Source organism: Natrix helvetica (assembly GCF_964273705.1).
Source record: "Natrix helvetica genome assembly, chromosome: 2".
Classification (NCBI taxonomy): Eukaryota; Metazoa; Chordata; class Lepidosauria; order Squamata; family Natricidae; genus Natrix; species Natrix helvetica.
The window spans coordinates 253,625,399-253,638,789 of NC_138552.1; the positions used below are offsets into that span (position 1 = coordinate 253,625,399).

General features: G+C 42.6%; 1 long non-coding RNA gene across 1 annotated transcript in view; it reads left to right on the plus strand.

The window, feature by feature from the left end:
• LOC309385673 overlaps window positions 1–13,391 on the plus strand; it is a 213,540-nt gene continuing 200,149 nt past the window's right edge. The window contains exon 1 of the long non-coding RNA XR_014174272.1: window positions 1–121. This is a non-coding gene — a long non-coding RNA (uncharacterized lncRNA). The remainder of the gene's footprint in view (window positions 122–13,391) is intronic.

Consider the following 13,391-nt stretch of genomic DNA (forward strand, 5'->3'; position numbering starts at 1 on the left):
TTCTTTTTCATGCAGGATTGACATGAGACTTGGTTTGATTATTCTCAGGACAAGAGGCCAATTTGCGGTTACATTGTGCTCTGTGTCGGTGCCCATGGAAAAAACTGGGAGGAAATGAAAGGTAAGGAAAGAGCAAATTGCTTTTTATCAAAGTAAGGGATATGAAAGAGCATAATCAGAGGGTTTCACATAAGCTTACCACTGGTTTGCCGCACGCACACATGCTCGTTTCATGAGTGCATGTGCCTTTCGTGCATGTACTTTGCTCTCTCTCGCAGCTTGCTTGCATGTATGTATGCGGCTTAGAAAACATGGCTAAATAGTACGGCACAGAGTCTGGGCAGATGGGCTGGCCCACCCGCAGGTCGTCACTACTACTAGTTTGCCCAAACCAGCTGAATACCACCTCTGAGCATAATGTGAGCACAATACCAAAGAAAGCAGGCTCAGTTGCTGTAACAAATTCTGAAAGAGGAAATCTAGCAGCCCAGCTATTACTTCTTCACAACATTGTCATAGGAGGATCTGCACCGGTTGAATATCCTGAGAACTCTTTTAAAAAGTCAGGCCATAAAGTAGCGAAAACATGGTGGTAATAATTGGTTTACTGGCCATGCTTGCTGTAGGCTGTAGCTGTTGCCAGGCTGCAAAAAGCTGAGCTACACATTAAAAATTGGAAATAACAAATAAAAATACGCATTACTTAGTAGTGTGAGACTTACCTACCCTCAGCAGTATGATTCAATCAACCCTTCTATTTACAAATATTTGAGACTAAGCAAGGACATTCTTTGCATAAAGGAGATCTTGCATTTACTCACTGTTGAAAAGAATAAGGTAACAGCTACTAGGAAGATAACTGTTCGAGACCTTGCTAAATTATCATCAATAAATATAGATAATGTTGGACTACAAAATGTTAATATTCAGACCTGAAATAGCATTTTGCGTGCAATGAGAAATTATCACCCCTTTGAGGTAGACAAAGTCAGAAAATAAGCACTGCAGGGACCACTAAAATCTACTTGATTGTTGTAGGACAGGGGTGTCAAGCTCAAGGCCCGTGGGTGCTTAAATCTGGCCCATGGGGCCAGCCTGGAAACAGCAAAGGACTGGCCCACAGTCCCTTTGCCAGTGAACACAGAGCTCAGGGGAGATGTGTGTGGCGCCCCTTGCCCTGTTTTCACTGGCAGTGGGTTATCCAAATAAACTAAAACCAAAACAAAAGGAGAAATGTTTCTGCTTTTACATTTAAGCATGCAAGAAGGAAGAGGAAAGGAGAAAGGAAAAGAGGAAAGACAAAGAAAAAGATGGGAGGAGAGAAAGGAAGGAATAATAAGGAAAGAGGGGAAGGAAGAAGAAATGAGAATGAAGAGGGAAGAAAAAAGAGAAGGAAGGAAGGTTATAATGAGTCTGAGGGAGGGTCTCAGGGAGGTCTTGCCGTAGGTACCCCTGACTTGAGTGACAAGCTGGCCACACCCACTATGGCCACGCCCATCCCGGCAACGACCCCCCCCTGCCCTCTGAGGTCAAACACAATCCTGATGCAGCCCTCAATGAAATCGAGTTTGACACCCTTGCTGTAGGGCTGGGATGGCGAACCTATGGCACGCGTGCCACAGATGGAACGTGGAGCCATTTGTTGGGGCACGTGAGGCGTTGCCCTGTCAGCTGGCCAGTGCGCATGCGCGCTCTGGCCAGATGAGTTCAGTCTTTTTTAAACCTATTTTTTGCTCTCCCCAGGCTCCAGAGGCTTTATAGGAGCCTGGGGAGGGCGAAAAGAGCCTCCCCGCCCTGAGGCCCTCCAGAGGCTTCAGGAGCTTCCCGGAAGCCTCTGGAGCGCAAAAAAAGCCCCTATGGGCAAACTGGAAATTCGGGAACGGATTTCCAGTGTGCTCGTAGGGTCAGTTTAAGCCTTCCGGAGGCCTCAGGGACCTTCAGGAGGCTTCCCTGAAGCCTCCGGAGGACTAAAAATGTCACTACGGTTTGCTTGTAGGGTCATTTTTTGCCGGGGGCAGGGGAGGCTGTTTTCGCCCTCCCCAGGCTCCTATAAAGCCTCTGGAGCCTGGGGAGGGTGAAAAAAGCATGCAAAAAATGGGGGGAGCGCCTCTCAAGCGCCCTCCCCCCCTTATGGCATGCGAGCCAAAAAAGGTTCGCCATCGCTGTTATAGGGTATAACAACGGAATCCTGAAAGCTTACCAGAACTTCCCTCTACTCCCTCTTATGGCTTATAGAATCAATACTTTGACTCTTTCCCATGCTCCCACCTTTCCAGGAATGAAATGCCATTTACTTTATTTCGCCATAGAACATCCAGCTTTCGAATAACTGTAGTTGGTAATTCAATACAGAAATAAGTTCTGCAGAAGAGTTTTGGAAATTGTGAAACAATTACTAATATACTATAAAGGTTACTCAAAGCAGTAATTTGATAGCCTGAATTATAATAAGTACTGCGGTTAACTACATTCATATCTGACACTTTGTTTACTAATGATAAAAATGCTATTTTTTAAAATTATTTATTTATTTATTTACAAACATACAAAATACACACATACAAAACTTTAGACGTACACTACATTTACACAATATAGTATGAACAGGAAGTTACTGTTCTTTCTAATAGCAATTGCTAATCGATACAATTCTCCTTATGATATTTCCCCTTCTAGTATATTTCATTTGCATTTCACCATTTTTAATCCTCTTATTTTACTTATCTATCTGCTATATTGGGTGATTACCTCTAGTAAATTAAAACTCTCTAGAAATGCTATTTTTAAACCCTACATTGAGGTATCCTTGTAGTCATCATGAGATCAAAAGAACATATATATTCGGAGACAGCAGTCTAGAAGATTTATATGCCTGAATTTACTCCCTGTTCCTCTTCAATACTTGTAAAAGGGATGTGGAATTTTATCAGAATTTATCTTTTATTAAAATTCAGTAGCTAATTGAATTAAAAAATAGGTAGCCATTTAGGCCTCCATCTAACATTCAATGGGAGTCCCTGATATGCAAATAGATTGTTCCTATTCCTTTATATAAATATTCACAGTACAGATAACAGTCTTGTGCCACTTTGAAGATAACCCAGACTGTCACAAACGCTATACCTACGCTTCCCTATAACTCAACCCCGAACTTACATTTTATTTTAATTAACTTTTAAAAATTTATTATTATTATTTATTAGCGTTTATATACCGCCCCCTCTCTTTGAGAATACTAGTTTTAAGAATGGGTGTATAGCAGTGTTTCTCAACCTTGGCGACTTTAAGTCCTAGGAACTTCAACTCCCAGAATCCCCCAGCCAGCTGTGAATTCTGGGAGTTGAAGTCCACAGGACTTAAAGTCGCCAAGGTTGAGAAACACTGGTGTATAGAATTCTCTGATTTCTGTCAGGAAATTATGATTCATTAGACTTAAAACTTCCCAAGACTTATTTTGGCCACTATTTCGTTCATCACTTTTGTGGTAGGCTGATTTGTGCAAACAGAAGACAGTGCTAGTATAGTTCAAAGGAGAAGGACTACTAGTAGCTAAATATATTGTTCAAGCTTCTATTGTAACTGAACTACACATTATACTAAGTTTGTAGGATCACTCTACATGGGAAGGAAATTTAGATCCCTTTCTAAGCATGATTCTACAAGCAAAGGCTTACTCTTATGTTCCTATAAATTCTACAATGCTTAGCTAACCAATAAATGAAACAAATCCATTTTGACCTTTTGAAACTTTTTAAATTTTTCCAACCCATGGAATGTTGGAAAGTAATTATATCAATGGATTGCTGGAATTGGCTGTCCATTTTTGCCTGTCTGTCAGCAGGAGATCCTTGCGGAAACAAAACATACTTGGGAGAGGGGGAGAGAAAATATAGGTAAAAGAAAGACCCTTTGAAAATGGACTGGATTAGGCTAGGAGTGACTGAAAAAAACATCCAGAAATGTCACTACCAACAATGGAACCTGGTGGAAGAGGCAGGGGTTAAATGCTACCGGTTCGGGCCCATTTGTCTGAACTGGTAGTAAAAAATGCTACCGGTTCGCCCGAACTGGTAATAGAAAAATACTAAGTTTGGGTGATTTAGGGAAAAAAATGCTAAAAAAAGTTTTTAAAAAGTTCTGACGATTAGCTGTGCATCAATCAGCTGTGCCATGCAATTTATTTTTGCTAGAAAGCAGGAAATCCTGTTTTCTAGTGAATCTAAAGGGTGCTGCGTGGCTGTTCTCCCCCCTCGCTGTTCTCCTTACCTTTGCAGTCTCAAAAAAGGCTTCTTAACACCTGTGGTACGCGTGCGCGCGTGAAGCAAACTGGTAGCAGACTTCAGAGCATTTCACCCCTCGGCAAACTGTTTCTAAGCCATCCTTCCCTGCTGCTTGCAAGATTCAGATTGAAATATGAAAATCCCCTTCGTTGTTTCAAATACACACATGTATCTAAGCACAGATGCAGCGTGTTACCTTGTTATTCAGTGGAAAATGCTGCCCTATATGTCACAATTATAGGTAGACCAGTTAGAGAAAAGGTTCTACATACTTTCTATATACTTATGAAGTCAGTAGCCATGAATGACAATGGTGGGAGAAGGAGAGACGTGGCTGGAAAGGGAGAGTATACCAGAGAGGTGGTAATACTCCTTCCTACCTACAATTAATTAAAATTAAACAATAGATCTGGCTACATAGTGTACATTGAAAGATAACATCGTATTTGGCCTTTGGTGACTCAGTAACAATTTTAAACTCAAAGTGTGTTCATTAATTAATTTACTTGAACAGACCTGGTCAGTCTAAGAAGCAAATCGGATAGTTTGGCCATTGTGGTGCTCCAGAAATGAGCTGTTTGGGCCTTAACTTTAATCTCAAGCACCTTTTAAAAATAATTCAGATTTCTTTCAGAAATACCATTTTCCCCTGGTAGGTGACTTCTCAGGCTTGGAAAAAGTGATGAAATCTTTCAGTTGCAGCCCTGCTCAGCTTCACCCAGATCAGTTTGTATGAGTCTTCAGAAAAAAAATGGAGCATTTAACAGGTTTTCCATCCCTTTAAAGGAGCGATTCACTTCACTGCTTATTATTCCATAAAAACCTTTGTGGAGATAGCAATAGTAGCCAGTTCATTCTCCCATTAAGCTTAATATGGTCTTCAGCAGAGGTTGGAACAATGGTTGGCTCAGGAATTCTGGGAGCTAATGCCACAAGTCATAAAAGGGCCATCATTCCCCTGATCTATAGTTATCAGGAGTGGTTTCTGCATTTCAAACAAAAGTCTTTCTTGGATATGCTGCAATTGAAGTTGGGATCTTTGTCCACCCTCATGTGCTTTGGACTGTTGGAAGAAATGTCCTTCTGGGTTCAGTTCCAAGTGGGGGAAAAGACACTGGAAACATGGTGGCTGTTGGAAAGATGGTTTAATGGTGGACAGGACCACATGGTTTGAGGTCCTGGGGAAAAAGGTGATCGCATGCTTCCAGATGTTGGGTGAAGAAGAAAAGAGAAAGAAGGGCTGAAAGTTCCTGTGTAAGAAATGTATTCTGATTGGTTGTCAGACTCCCATGGGGCCATGCAGGGGCAACTCTTAAGGTTGTGCTTTGAGTCCAAGTTTGCTTGAGCATTGCTTTTTCCCAAGAAAAAGTGAGATGGGTAAAAGGCTAATGCTATCTTGCCTTAATCCTATCACCCTGGAGCTGAAGGGGAGGGATCTTTGCTATGTAGAATAGCCTGACCCAGGCTTTTTTTTAAGGCCCATTAACAAAGGTGGGGGCTATTAATAATGAGTCTGTTTCCTGCCCAAAAATATGTTTCCCCATTTCTTATCCAGGGAAATATAATATTGTGCCTTTTCAATATTTCCCAGGATATTTCATTTTTCTAGGAGAGGGGTGGATGCTAACTTCCTACAGGACCAAACTGCAATTTTTAGATTTGCTTTGAAGGCGTAAACCAAGTGAAGTTTGATGAGATGTAGTTTTTTGTCTTATTTCTAAATGCCTTCCTTTTGTTGATGTTGTTTTGTTTGTTTATTGTATATTTTAATTCTGCAATGGGAATGAAAAAGTCTAAATTGATTCAAATCAATGAGAATTTGCTTCCACAGCAGTGGAGACATGGGTTTTTGAAAAAACTTTGATAAGTTGGATATTTAAGGTTCTTGTGTTTCCACGTCAAATAATGGTGGAGTATCATCAGAGGCCAGAGGAAAATTCCCTCCTATATTTTAGGCTTTAAGTAATCAAACTTCAATGGCGTGTGGACCACTGACATACATCTTTCAAGAATAAATAGTCCAAAGAGTTTATCCCTGATAAACAGGACTATAGGCTAAAGATACAGAAGGATCTTGACAAACGTGAACATTGGGCACTATCTAATAAAATGAAATTCAATGGTGAAAAGAGTAAGGTTCTACATTTAGGCAACAAAAACGGAATGCACAGGTACAGTATAGGTGGTACCGTGCTCAATAGTAGTAACTATGAAAGGGATCTTGGAGTCCTAGTGGACAACCATTTAAATATGAGCCAGCAGTGTGCAGCAGCTGCCAAAAAAGCCAACACAGTTCTAGGCTGCATCAACAGAGGGATAGAATCAAGATCACGTGAAGTGTTAATACCACTTTATAATGCTTTGGTAAGGCCACACTTGGAATACTGCATTCAGTTCTGGTCGCCACGATGTAGAAAAGATGTGGAGACTCTAGAAAGAGTGCAGAGAAGAGTAACAAAGATGATGAGGGCACTGGAGACTAAAATATGAAGAATGGTTGCAGGAACTGGGTATGTCTAGTTTAATAGAAAGAAGGACTAGGGGAGACATGATAGCAGTGTTCCAATATCTCAGGGGTTGCCACAAAGAAGAGGGAGTCAAACTATTCTCCAAGGCACCTGAGGGTAGAACAAGAAGCAATGGGTGGAAACTAATGAAGGAGAGAAGCAACTTAGAACTGAGGAGGAACTTCCTGACAATTAGAACAATTAATCAGTGGAACAGCTTGCCTCCAGAAGTTGTGAATGCCCCAACACTGGAAATCTTTAAGAAGATGTTGGATAGCCATTTGTCTGGAACGGTATAGGGTTTCCTGCCGAGGCAGGGGGTTGGACTAGAAGACCTCCAAGGTCCCTTCCAACTTTGCTATTGTATTATTGTATCACCTGAATATAGAACCCAGTAACATTTTATTTATTATTTTAGTTTATTTAAAACATTTATATAGCTATGGGGGAGGGGGAGCGATGGCTTAGTGGATTCAAGACCCGACTGCCACATGACAGTATGAGCTCCCGTTACTTGCCTCAGCTCCCGCCCACCTAGCAGTTCGAAAGCAAGCAAATGCAAATAGATAAATAGATAAGAGATGGAGAATAGCAATGTCGCAAATTATCTGCAAGCCTTCATCCCTCAGTAAGTAGAACATCCTGTTGAAAATATTTTACACATATAAATTAATATAAAGAAATATTTATAAATAGAAGTAATAAGAGACAATCATCATTTTGACACTTGCAATACTTTGTTCTTTTGTAATTTATCTGTGAGTTAATTGCTAGATAGACACTAAATTAATTACCTGTCCCTTGTAAATGAGTACATTTATTGCAGGTGTTCTTATCAACAAACAAGGCAAATGTGAAGGTCATTTGAACCAGCATGTATCAGCACATCGCGGTGACCAGTCTGCTGATTGGTTTTATACAAACCTGCACTTTCTATTACTTTGAACAGAAATTATTTACTGCAGCAGCAGGAAATGTGACCGTTATGGCTTTTTCTGTTGTATTAATTGTTTGGTATAGACTTGTCACTCTGACATGCTGAGACATGCTGGTTCAAATGACCCTTATTTGTGGCTTGTTTGTTACCCTAGCAAAGGCTGATCAAAGAAGTTCTGGTAAACCAATGTCTGTAAATATCGATACTTAACGTAGATAAAGAGAAATATTACATATTCTGTTTCAAAGAGAACAGACAAAAGGTAAAAAGGCAAAGAAGAAGAAAAATTAAGACTAAGATACAATCAGTAGGTAGGCAGAGAAGTTACTGACTTACATTGTGGGTGAGGGATTAACCATAAAAAACAGAAAACATTAAATTACTTTTAACAAAAGGGGAAAGGGTTTTAAAGTCTTTTTTAAATCTCTTGACCTGCATGTCAATTATCTCCACTATGCTGTTTTTCAAAGATAAATCACCTAACAGGAAAAAACAGAAGAAACAACTATTAAAACATTTAATGCTAAATATTAAGGCTCTAACTTCTATTTTATTGTACTCTGATATACATAATTATAAACATTTAATGACATGTATTTTTGATTTCAGTTCTTTAATGAATTCTTTTCCCTTTTAAAAACAATCTAAATATTTGAATTTGCCTCTGCGTACTTCTGTTATGATTTTATACAGTTGGTTTTTACCATTGTTGCATATACACCAATTTTAAGTTCCCAATCAGGTAACATTGGTAACATACCTCTTTTTCTAATATTCTGCTAATTTTATCCCTTATCCAATATCTATCTTATTAAATTTTGTTGTTGATTGCCCTCGAATTATGCCTAATAAAAGAAAAGTGATTTCAATTCAAATTTGGTTTCTAAAACTCTCTCAATTGTGCTCTATATTTCTTTCCAGTACTTTTGGATTTTTTTTTTCATGTCTACTGCATATAGCATAATTCTTTTTTCTGTATCATGGCATTACCAACATTTATTATATTTGATTTATCTTGAGGATTATTGACAGAATTGTATACCATCTGCAAGGAATTTCTATTTACAACTCTTTGCTTTTTACAATTTTTTGGCGTGGCCATTTATTTGGAAGAAATTTTATTACTAGGAACAAGTAGTAAAAAGATAAATTATTGTTGTTTCTTTTCAAACTTTTCTTAATGGTTTCATAGCCACAATATCTGGACATAAGCATGTAATTACCGAAATTACATCTGACTCAGTGAAGTCTGTACAATTTTGTTACACTGGTAATACTTTGATCTGATAAGATTAACCATAGGTACAGTACAGTTCAGTTTAATTCCTAGAACTTATGAGAGATATCCAAGCTGAGTTTTTTTGGCAAAATTGGAAGAATTTACTATTGCTTTTTTAGATGTTTTCCCCAATTTTGCCAGTCTAGTTATAGAAAGACTAGAAATAGCAGTTGTGATATTCCTAGTTTATCTTCCATTTATTATTATTTTTGGTTAAATTTATTTGCTGCCTATGTCATCATGAGACTATTCTAGGCGTCTTACAGCAATAAAAAGGAAGAAGTGATAAGAGTGTAAGTAGAAGTAACAAAATAGAACAATAAAACAAACAAAAGAAACAATGCAAAAAAACATGAGAATATATCAATACGATAACAAAAAGATGGAAATCAGAGAGGAAGGTATGGAAGTGGAGTCTGGCATTAGTTTAGCAGCCACCTTGTTAGATCGGGCAATGAGAAGGCAGACATTGGCTTAACGCAACAACAGCTCTTTATTCAGACAGACAAGTATGTACAATCCAGCAACTGTTCGATCTGACAGCAACCCTTTTATAGGGAGCTGTCAGACCTCTTAGCCAATCAAGTTAAACCTCTGTTCCCGCCGGAACAGAGGACCAGAGTGGAAACTCTGGTAGCTAGTGTTAATATCTAACACCCCTCCTCTCTTGGTTCGGATGTTCCTATTGGTCACATAGTCTTTGAGGTAGGCGGGTCTTTGTTTCGCTCTACCAGACCTGCGCAGTTCATTTGGAACCGGCTTTTCAGGCAGGTCGGATGGACCTGTCTGCTCTCCAGCTCCTCTCTGTGGAACCTGCTGGAACTTACCCCAGGCCGCGGATGGAGTTCCCTGGATTTGCTCACTTGGAGCTCGCTGTGGGCCTGCAACAAACTCAGATACGTTTTCCGGTACCCTCGGGTTTGAGCTGGCTGTGGAAGGAGTGAGCGTTTGCTTCCTTTGGGTAGGGCCTTGGCTGATTTGTTCTGGATTTTCATCTGGTGTTCTAAGTTTGGAGTAGCTCCTAGCCAAGGATTTCATCCTGACCATGCCAGGATGCCCCACATGTAATGCCTCCAATACTGCCTTTCGCAGTTTGCTTGGAACAACCACCCGGTCCCCCCACAGTAAACAGCCCTTCATTACCGACAACTCACCGCGTTTAGTAAAAAACATTTTAAATTCGGCCCCAACAGGCCCCTTGGGCCACCCCCTCCATACCCAGTTCAAAATCTGCTTGATAGTGGAGTCCTTAGGAGAAAAACGGGTAACGTCATTGGGCGAGACAGGTCCAGAGTCCAGGCAGCCAATAAGTAGGACTGGTGTCTCGGGAGTGGGGTCAGCCAGCAGTTCAGGTAGGGGACAGCGGCTCAAAGCATCAGCATGTCCCAACGTAGAACCAGGGCGGTGAACCAGTTTGTAGGAGTAAGCAGCCAGGAACACAGTTCACCTGGTCATGCGCGGAGACAAAGATACCGGGGTAGGTCGGTCCCCAGCCAGTAGCCCCAACAATGGTTTGTGATCTGTCACAAGTTCGAAGTCTTGTCCGTAAAGGTACTTGTGGAACCTTTTGACTCCTGCTACTGCAGCCAAAGCCTTTTGGTCCATTTGGCTGTAGTTTCCTTCAGCGGAAGATAAGATTTGCGAGTAGAAAGCAATAGGGGCTTCCGCGCCATTGGGCATGCGGTGGCTGAGGATAGCGTTGACGCCAAAGGGGGATGCGTCGCAAGTTAACACCACCGGCAGTGTCTGGCTGTACTGGACCAGCAGGGAGTTAGCAGTCAGAAGGTGCGTGACCGCGGCAAATGCAGCGGCCTCGGCTCGGCCCCAGGACCATTTGGTGTTTTTGGACAGAAGGCAATGCAAGGGCTCAGCGACAGTTGCTTTCTGTTTGAGAAAGACCCTGTAGAAGTTAAGGAACCTGAGGAATGCCTGCAGCTCGTCCTGATTGCGAGGTGTAGGGGCTTCCTGGATAGCTTTTACTTTTTGTGATGTCAAGTGAATCCCAGAGCCATTAATCATGTACCCCAGAAACTCAACCCTTGGCATGTTAATTTTGCATTTTTCTTTTTTGGGCCGGAGGCCTTTTTTGCGAATTCTGGTCAAAACGGCTCTAACTCTTTTTAAAAGTTGTGCCTTGTTTGCAGCCAATACCAAGATATCGTCGAAATAGGGGACAACTCCTGGTATCCCCTGCAAAAGCCGTTCCATGACGCTTTGGAACAGTCCAGGGGTGATACTAACTCCGAATTACAGGCGGTGGCATTTGAATGCACCCCTGTGCATCACGATGGTTTGAGTTTCCGCTGTGGTGCCATCTACAGGCACCTGCTGGTATGCCTGTACCATATCTAATTTTGCAAAAAAATTTCCTGGGCCTAGTGAATGTAGTAGGTGCTATACAATGGGTACAGGGTAGGCGCTTTGTTGTAGCGTGTTATTTATTGTGCATTTATAGTCCGCGCAGATGCAGACTGACCCGTCTGACTTGACCGGGGGTCACTATAGGGGTCTCCCAGCATGCATGGTCGACTGGCTCTAGGATCCCCTGGCTCACCAGCTTATCAATTTCCCTATCGATTTTAGGGCGGAAAATGAAAGGTACTCTCCTGGGTTTGAGCCTGATAGGCACTATGTTGGGGTCCAAGCTAAAAGAGATAGGCGTCCCCACATACTTACCGAGACCGGAGCCAAAGACGTCCTTGAACTCCTTAAAAATCACCTCGGCGCCACGTCCTTTACGGAGTTGATTCCGGTTACTTCCAATCCCAGGGCTTCAAACCAATTGAGCCCCAGGAGGCTCCGAGGCGGTGCGCTGGCTACGGTCACGGGAAGCTTGGCGCTGATGTCTTTGAAGTGCACTTGGAAGGTGCCTTGGCCCACGATGGGGACTCAGTTCCCCTGGTAGTCACGCAAACTGATGTCTGGGGTGCAAAGGTGCCGTCTTTTCAGGCTCGGGATGGCCTGCTTCAGGATCAACCAGGATATGATCATTAGGGATGATCCAGTGTCGACTTCAAGCTCGCAAGGAGCGTCCTCAATGAGGACTGTAACCTTCAGCTTTTTTGGCCGCCTAGTGCGGACTTGCCCTATCGTGGTTTGATAGATTACCTTAAGTTCTCTCTCTGGGCGTCCTTGAGTTTTCCACCAGGCCCCTGGGTTGGGCCTCTGTTGGCGGTTTGGAGTGGATTTTGGCTGCCAAGTGGTGGCAGGGAGTTCGCTCCGGCACACTTTGGCAATGTGCCCCTTCTTGTCGCAACGCTGACAGGTCGTGTCCCGAAACCGACAGATAGACCGGGCATGGTCCCCTCCGCAGCTAGTGCAGGGCAGCAGACGCGAGTTGAATTTTCGCACGGCTACTGCGCATGCGGTAGCTGTCATCTTCTTCGCTGTCAGAGGGTTCTTGTTCAGCAGCCTCGTGATGTATGCGCATTTGCTTCTGCGCATTGTGTTGGCACTGTAATGTTTCCGTGGACTTGTCTGCAGATTTGGACGCCCTGGCCTCATCAAGTGTGATCTGCAGAGACATATTTGATCTGGCTAGCAGACGTCTTTGCAGATTAATGTCCCACACGCCGCAGATTAAGTGGTCTAATATTTGGTCGTCCAGGTCACGGAATTTGCAATATGTTGCTGCCTTTCGCAGGGCCGCGACATATTGGTTGATGGATTCTCCCTCCTGTTGATTTCGCACGTTGAATTCATGGTAGCGAACGTGCCTGCAATGGTTTGGGCGCGTAGTGAGTTTTCAGAGTCTGTTATAACGCTGCCCAAGGAACCACTTGGATCGGAGTTGGCTCCGATAAGTCCTTCATGGTCTCAAAGACCTCTCTGCCGCAGTATCCCAGGAAGAGCTTCTCTTTGTGGGTGTCGGGGATGGCCATAAGGTCGTTTGCCTCGAGGAAGCATTCGAACCTTAACATATACGATTCCCAGTGTTCGGCCACCGGGTCATATGGAGTTGGCGGGGCATGCATGGCCATTCTTAGATGAGGTGATTCGAACTTGCTGCTCAAAATGGTAGCTTGATGCTGCGCCAAAGCTCCGGGCTGGATTTACTTGCTAGATGTCTCGTTGTTCGTTTCTTTTCCTATCTGCCTCTCGATCCCACCTTCGTTGTCAGTGTTAGATCGGGCAATGAGAAGGCAGACACTGGCTTAACGCAACAACAACTCTTTATTCAGACAGACAAGTATGTACAATCCAGCAACTGTTCGGTCTGACAGGAACCCTTTTATAGGGAGCTGTCAGACCTCTTAGCCAATCAGGTTAAACCTCTGTTCCCGCCGGAACAGAGGATCAGAGTGGAAACTCTGGTATCTAGTGTTAATATCTAACACACCTCCACAGTGAAATGCCTCCCATCTGGTCCCCAGACCAACTAGCATAGC